Source organism: Peromyscus eremicus, chromosome 12 (assembly GCF_949786415.1).
Source record: "Peromyscus eremicus chromosome 12, PerEre_H2_v1, whole genome shotgun sequence".
Classification (NCBI taxonomy): Eukaryota; Metazoa; Chordata; class Mammalia; order Rodentia; family Cricetidae; genus Peromyscus; species Peromyscus eremicus.
Genome location: NC_081428.1, coordinates 12,940,083 through 12,947,460, shown reverse-complemented (window position 1 = coordinate 12,947,460; position 7,378 = coordinate 12,940,083). Strand labels below are relative to the sequence as shown.

At 41.0% G+C, this 7,378-nt stretch overlaps 1 protein-coding gene and 1 long non-coding RNA gene across 2 annotated transcripts in view; one reads left to right on the top strand and one right to left on the bottom strand.

Annotated features, from left to right (window-relative positions):
* Positions 1-766, top strand: part of LOC131922445 (uncharacterized) — a 7,332-nt gene extending 6,566 nt beyond the window's left edge. The window contains exon 3 of the long non-coding RNA XR_009382287.1: positions 211-766. This is a non-coding gene — a long non-coding RNA (uncharacterized LOC131922445). The remainder of the gene's footprint in view (positions 1-210) is intronic.
* Cyyr1 (cysteine and tyrosine rich 1) overlaps positions 1-7,378 on the bottom strand; it is a 98,242-nt gene that overhangs the window by 20,971 nt on the left and 69,893 nt on the right. The gene's annotated exons all lie outside the window — the stretch shown is intronic.

Here is a 7,378-nt window from a genome sequence, read left to right as displayed (position 1 = left end):
TGAAGGCTAGAATCACTAATATATATGATTTCCCCCATGTTATTATTCTGGGAATAACAGAGACAAGTTACTAAAAATTCCCTAGGAGTAAAGTGCTAAGTGAAATCATTAAAATGATTCACAAAAGAGAAAAAGAAAGAAGAAAACTAATCATTATCTTGGCATATTTGGATCTCATAAGGATTTTTTTTTTATTCTCACTGACTGCAGGGTAGAGAATTTCAAATCCACAAGCACATTCACAGTCATCGCCCTGACAGAGCAGCAGCTGGCCTTCATGGCCTAAAGTAGAAAGGTCTACCAAGGTCTCCTAGGCCTGGGTTGATGCCGGAGGATGAGACCTTCCTGAAAGAACTGCCAGAGCAGGTGACAGATCTTGATGGGATAATGAGCCTCTGAGCCTCGGCCAGAGTTTGCTTACATGGTTCTGCTGACAGCCTGACTATACATTCAAACCTGGCCACTCTCCCAAACAACTGTGATACTCTTCCTGGACCCTGTCTGTGCCTAGACAAACCTATGATTGATCACTGTCTACTGAGGCTGTCTCCTGCCTGCAGTTTGCCTGGCTCTGACATTTATCCTCTGGATGCCACTCTTATGAGCTGGAGGCTGCCCAGACCTGGCAGATGCTGCCTTGTCACACTTCTCTCCTGGTCTTGCTCACAGCCTCACCTGTGCCAGCCTGCTGTGATGGATTAGAGCTGCTACCTTTGGCTTTTTCCTAGGATCTAGCCTCATTCTCATTAAAGTCATTCATAAGCAACCCACTCTCCCCAGACCACTGTTTCATTTGCTCTCAGGAGATATGGCTATAGCTACATCCAAATTGTTTCTGGGTTTATATCTTACTATTATCTACTTGCAAAAAAATTCAATTTTTATCTTGTCCCATTTCAATAGGAGACAGTTCCAGAGAAAGAATGCAATTAGCTAGCTGGGGTCAGAGAACAATCTCTAGATCAATACATGGCCAAGGCCAGAGTTATTCTGGATGACCGAGCTTGGGTTACTTATCTGTCCTCAAACCTGCCATTTAAACACAGAGGAAAAAATATAAGTTTATAAGGATGGTTCAGAAGCAGAAGTAAGAGGATGGCTAACAAGGGATAAATGTTCACGTATGTGGTCAGACTTTCTTTGGACTGTCAGCTCCCAAATAATGATGAAGAGATTTTTTTTTATAAATTATGAAGTCTTGGCCTTAGCTTAGGTTTGTTTCCCACTAGCTCTTATAAAGTAAATTAACCCATTTATATTAATCTACATTTGGCCATGTGGCTTGTTACCTCTCCTTAGTATTGCACACCGGACTTCCTCTACGTCTTGCTGGTGAATTCTGCACTTCCTTGATTCTTCCCCCAAGTTCCTCTGTCTTCTCAGGAGTCCCACCTATCCTCTCCTGCCTAGCTATTGTCCATTGAGCTTTTTATTAAACCAATTGGAAGGTGCTTTGGCAGAGACTCATCTTCATAGTGTACAAAGAGATTATCCCACAACACACATACACTGTAGATTTGTGCAGTTGGTAAAACCAAAATTCCCGCCTGGCTTTTGGGTGGGAAGATTAGGAAAAGTTTCAATGATATCATAAAGGAGTTGAGACTGGGAAGGATGGGAAATGGGGAGAACTCCAGGTGTGGATTGGAGTGTAGACTTGTGGATGGTAGATTATAACAAGAAAGTCTAGTAAAAGAATTGTACAGCAATCTTGGGAAAGAGCACAGAAGACTCAGCTTGACAATGGCATTGGTCCAGGGAAGAGTCTGAGGAGGAGGGAGTGGAAGAGCATAAAATTCACTCATGGCTGTCTTTGACTCATCAAATCAAACTCCCAAAAACCCATTGTAACCATCTGCTACCCTAAGCACTCAAAGCTTTTGAATAATCCTAGTATTTAAAAGTTACTAAGCCTAGAGGTAACATGTATCTTACTGTGAAAAGTAGGCTGTTCAGATGCTCCTGTATGGCTATATATGGCTATAAAGTTTTAGGATAAATTTAGTTGATTAGATCTTTTATAACTCCCAAAGAAAAGTGTTCTGCAGAAGGGGTGCTCTGACCTTTTATAGGAAACACTAGAAGGGTCAGACTAGGAAAATGCTCACAGTGAGGCCAGAACACAAACTTGTCCATCCTGCTACTTAATAGTTGGAAAATAGTGTATTTTCTGAAAGTGAATGTGTATTTAGAAAACACATCTAATTTTAGCTGTATTCAGTAGAATTTTAAGATAACAAGCACATACCAATAGGAACTTTGCTTCAGTCTCTAATCAATGACCTCTTAACTGACCTCTGGAACTGTGCGCTTAAAGTTCTGTGAATCATAAATTAAAAATTAGTCTTTGAGTTATTCTTCAATAACATCATACAGTCTGATTTTTGTTCGGATAGAATATAATTGGCTTAGAGATGTTTGGGGTTCCCTCCAGCTCCCTGGCTAATTAACAGAAATTCTGCTTCAGTCACATGGCTGCTGCAGGTCAGCAAAGGAAATTGAAGTAGCTGGAGAAATCTTAACCTAATGAGCACTAAAGAGAAGATTGGAATGGAATTAAATTTCTGTGTGATGATTAATTATGGAGCAATAGGAACAAAACTCAATGTACATTGACTGGTTGTAAGTCAAACTATTTTTTCACATAATTTTTGGTAATATCATGTCCAATTCTGAGAGGGAAAATACCTCTTTCCAATAATTCTTATCTCACTTATTCTCAAAGTAAGAAACAGTCTTGTCTGTGGAGATGTGATAATCATATAGGAAGTAATAAATATTTCATATGAGTAATTATAATTATATGTTGTCATTGTCTATTCAGTGCTTTAATCTTTCTGTTTCTCTGTCTCTGTCCCTGTCTCTCTCTGTTTCTCTCTCACACACATTCATACCCCCAACACCTCTTCCACACACATAGTGTTAGTATGTAACCCAGGCTGGCATCAAACTCAGAATCATCCTGTCTCTGCTTCCAAAATGTTGGGAATACAGGTAGATGGCACTATGCATGTTACCAAGATGGCTCTTAAAATAATGATGCTTACTTTAGAAAGATATAGTTTTATTTCAAAGGTATTAGGAAAAAACTCAAAGGCTACACTATGATGACAGATATTGTATGTTACTTCTTTTCACTTTAGACAATTAAGAGCCAAGATATCAATTAGCCCTATTTTCTCTTTCCACAATGTACATATATATATCAAAATATCACTGTAAACACATACATTAATGCTTCTTCTCATTTGTCAATTAAAACACATTGAAAAACATGGGGTAGTCTTTCTTTAAAAGTAGAATATTTTCTTTGGTAGACCTACACACAGATATTGATTCTGAGCTTTCTGCTGGATTAAATTGACTGAACATGGTCTCAAACTAGGCCCACAAGTTTCATTTGTGTCATATATTTTATTTGGTTTTAAATTTCAAGCAGCTAAATTTGGTGTCACTACATACTTCCCTCAGAGAGGAGTGGGAACCCCATCTCTTCATATCTGTCATAAATATTTTCCTGTTGATACAAGGGTGACTTAGAAGATAATATATTTGACCTCTAACAGAGAAGATGGATCACTACACAGTAGTTATATCTAATATCTGTGTAGTTGGAAGTTTTTCTGTGTACTGCCCAGTCTGCAGCCACTCAGACCCAAGTAAACACACAGAGGCTTATATTAATTAAAACTACTTGGCCATTAGCTCAGGCTTACTACTAACTAGCTCTTACACTTAAACCCAGCCCATTTCCGTTAATCTATATGTCACCATGTTTTCCATGGCTTTACCTCTGTGTCATTACATGCTGCTCCTTGGATGGTGGGCTAGCATCTCCTGACTCAGTCTTCCTCTTCCCAGGATTCTCCTTGCCTGCTTATCCCACCTATACTTTCTGCCTGGCTACTGGCCAATTAGTGTTTTATTAAACCAGTGAACAAAAGCATTATTCCACAGCATATCTGAGATAATAAGGTATTTAAAACCTTGTCATTAAAATCTGACCTAAAAGATAAGTTACTTAAGGAAGAAAACTAAGGAGGTAGAAACCCACAGAAGCATGAAAAGATGCAAGGCTATTTTAAGAGCACAGAGTTCAACATGGTAAATGCTCTTTCTGTCTTTGAAGGTAGGAAGGCGATTGACTAATGGCTGCAGGTGGACCTACACAGAGATTAGCTCATGGTCAAGAGGCTTAGAGCCACAGTTGAGTGGGTGGTAACAGAAGAGGTTAGGGGCCAGTGGTCAACTCTTGTTTCCAAAGGATGCAAGCAGAATGATAAACAGATTACAAGGAGCAAGAATGGAGATGAGGACACCTGCTGGGAGGTTGCTGTGTGACTGGAGTGAGGAAAGACATTGACTAGTATAGTGGTTCAGTGTGGTGGGAGGGAGGTCCTCATAAAAGATATGTTAAAGTCCTAAACCTCAGACCCTGTGAATGTTATGATATTTGGAAATAGCCATTGGCAGATACACTTAACTTAAGGATTTTGAGGTATTGGGATCTTTTTGGGCCATCTGATTAGGCACCAGTGGCAACTATCCTCATAGGGATACACAAGGGAGATGTGACAGACGAAAAAGGAGAAGGCCACGTGATCATGATCAACTAAGTGTGCTGTAACAAGTCTCAGTATAGGCCAAAGAGTAACATCAACACTAGAATCTAGACATCTAGACTAGAGATGGCTAGAGGGTGTGGGGTCCTGTTTGACATCTGTTTCTGGTCTCCAGACCTTCAGGAAACACATTACTCATGTTTTAAATTAGACTGACTTCTTTAAGGCATATTTGTTATGTCAGCTGCATATAGGTGGTGTTATAGTAAGTAAGGCAAAGGAGTCTGCAGGAGGAAGGAGGCAGCACAGGTTAGTTAGAATTCTGAGCAAGTCCAGTAGAGCAGGATACAACTGTATGATGAGTGAATAGCTAGAAGCCAGTCTGAGCAGGCATCTAGGCAGCTACATTTGTAAAAAGGAGCTGGGTCTGAATGCTTCTGTTTGAAGATTAGCAAGTAGATGAGACTAGCTAGAGGAAAAGAATGTTTTTGTTTGTTTTTTGTTTTGTTTTGTTTTGTTTTGTTTTTTAGCAGTAGAAAGCAAAAGCAGAAAGGTAATAAAAATAAAGAGAACACAGTATTTTCTTGGGAGAGCAGGAGTTCACAGCAGTGTAGTGTTCTATTGTAGGACAGGTAGAATTTATGCCCTGTCCACATGGAGCACTGCCACAGTCAACTTGGGTAGCTATAACTAAACCCACATACAGGGCTCAAACAGGATATTTATTTCTTACAGTTCTGGAGGCTAGAAAGTTCAAGGGGAAGACGTCTGCTTGCAGATGGCTGCTTTCTCTCTGTCCTCCCATGCCAGAGAGAGGAGTCTCTGATGTGTCTGTCACTTCCCATATTCATTCATCTCATCATGGGGTTCTACCTTTCTATTCTCATTTAAATCCGTCAAAGACTTCAGCATTCTAATATCATCGCAATGCCACCACTTTGCAAGCTGCATATTAACAGAGAAGCAAATATTCATTTTATGATGAGGAATTTGATGACCTGTGGTCCAGGTGTTGACCACATAACAGTAGCATGTGGGACAGGTTCTGATATACCCTCCTGAAAGTATAATAGAACTGCTCCAGGGGAGTCTGTCTACATGGAATGGATGATGGAAGACCATCAGGTGGCACGTGGATGAAGGGACAGTTATCCCTTGCAGATGTCAGCAAGCTCCTGTACTCAGTAAAGGAGAGGCTCTGCAGCTAGAGGCAGCTATACAAGGGGGCACACCAGCCAAGGAGAGCATGGATCAGGAGCGCTGAGCCACAGCCCTGTGTTGTTCTCCGCTACTTGCTTCTCTCCCCCAGCACCTCAGCTCTCATAGTACTGAGGCAGCAACCGAGTTATCTACCCTTCTTTTTTCAAAAGCATGTGGTCCAACAACTGCTGGCTTTGAGTGGCAGGTGGGGGGGGGGAAGCTTCACACGATATCTGAAATATTTGCTGACATTGCAGAGAAGATACTTAAATTCCTTTGAGCAATGGTACCTTGAGCCTCACAAGACCTAAGGGCTAAGTAGGAGCCAAAAATTCATAGGTGCTGCTACATTTGAGCCACCAGATGGGAAAGCTTCCTGTGAACAGGTAGTGGGCTAGGCACAGCTTGCTCCTCTAATAAGCTTCGTGTTTGTTCTATGTGTATAAACACTGAAAGCAAAGGACAGACATGTCCTGCTAATAAGTGCTGGTGATAGAAACCTTTGTTTAGAACAAAACCAACAAGGTGGCAAAGGTCCTTGCTGAATGGCTGTTTTCCCATTCCTTGGCCCTGCACTAAGGATGGGTTAAATCACAGGGTGCAGTGTATGTGTCTGTGGCTAATCTCATCTCCTGATTGTGAGAGGACTTTTACATAGAACCTTGGAAAGTATCATATGATGGTTCTGTTTGCTTTCCCATGCCAAGAGGGAAGTCTGGAGCAAGGTGCATGCAGTGATCCAGGATGGAGGACAGGGATTGAAATCTTCTCCACTTCATTTGCACACACTCTGTCTTTTCCCCCATCTCACGCTTAGCTATCTCAGCCTCATTTTCTTCACCTGTGTACAGTGGAGATAAGGAGTCCCAATAGCATCTCATGTTATCTTGATGGAAGGATCCCCACAGTTAGACTAAATACAAATCTGACCGCTGTGCATCTCTCTAAAGTATTATAAAAATTAACTACAGTCTACTGAAGAACACACTGAGAGGGGAGGAGGGAGGGAGAAGGAGAGAGAAGGAATGATGGGTAGTATTGGTAAGTGTTAAGGGATACAAATATTTGTGGAATGTGGAAAGAAAACCACAATGCAGAAGACTTTGGCTGGTTTGGCCCAATGTCTCAATGCCTCAGGATAGAACAGAACATGGGCAACAATAACTAAAAACCAAAAGCAGTCACAGAGTACAAAATCCAAAACATCAGTAGTGAATTATTCTTTGCATCCTGAATGAACAGCATAGGATTTTAAATCACAGCATTGTCTATATACCCAGGCTGAAGTGAAATCCAGTGGCATGCCTTGGAAATTCAGAATTATCTGTATAGAAAAGCAAAAACGGAAGGCAGACATTCAGAAGCAGAATCAAGACAAGGACTGCAGGAACACTCGAGTGATCTGGATTTGAAACACATCATAGGCAGAATTAACATCTATGTATCAAATTGATCCTGGCCTTGTTTTTAATCATACAAAAGGGGATGAGATGGGGCTATGTATAGTGCTTTCCCAGAAAGATATCCCGGGGCAAGTGGAAAGCAGAACAGACTTGGCAAGCAGAGTAACCAAGACGTACCCTGGCTATATCTACAGAGCAATACTGCAATAAGAG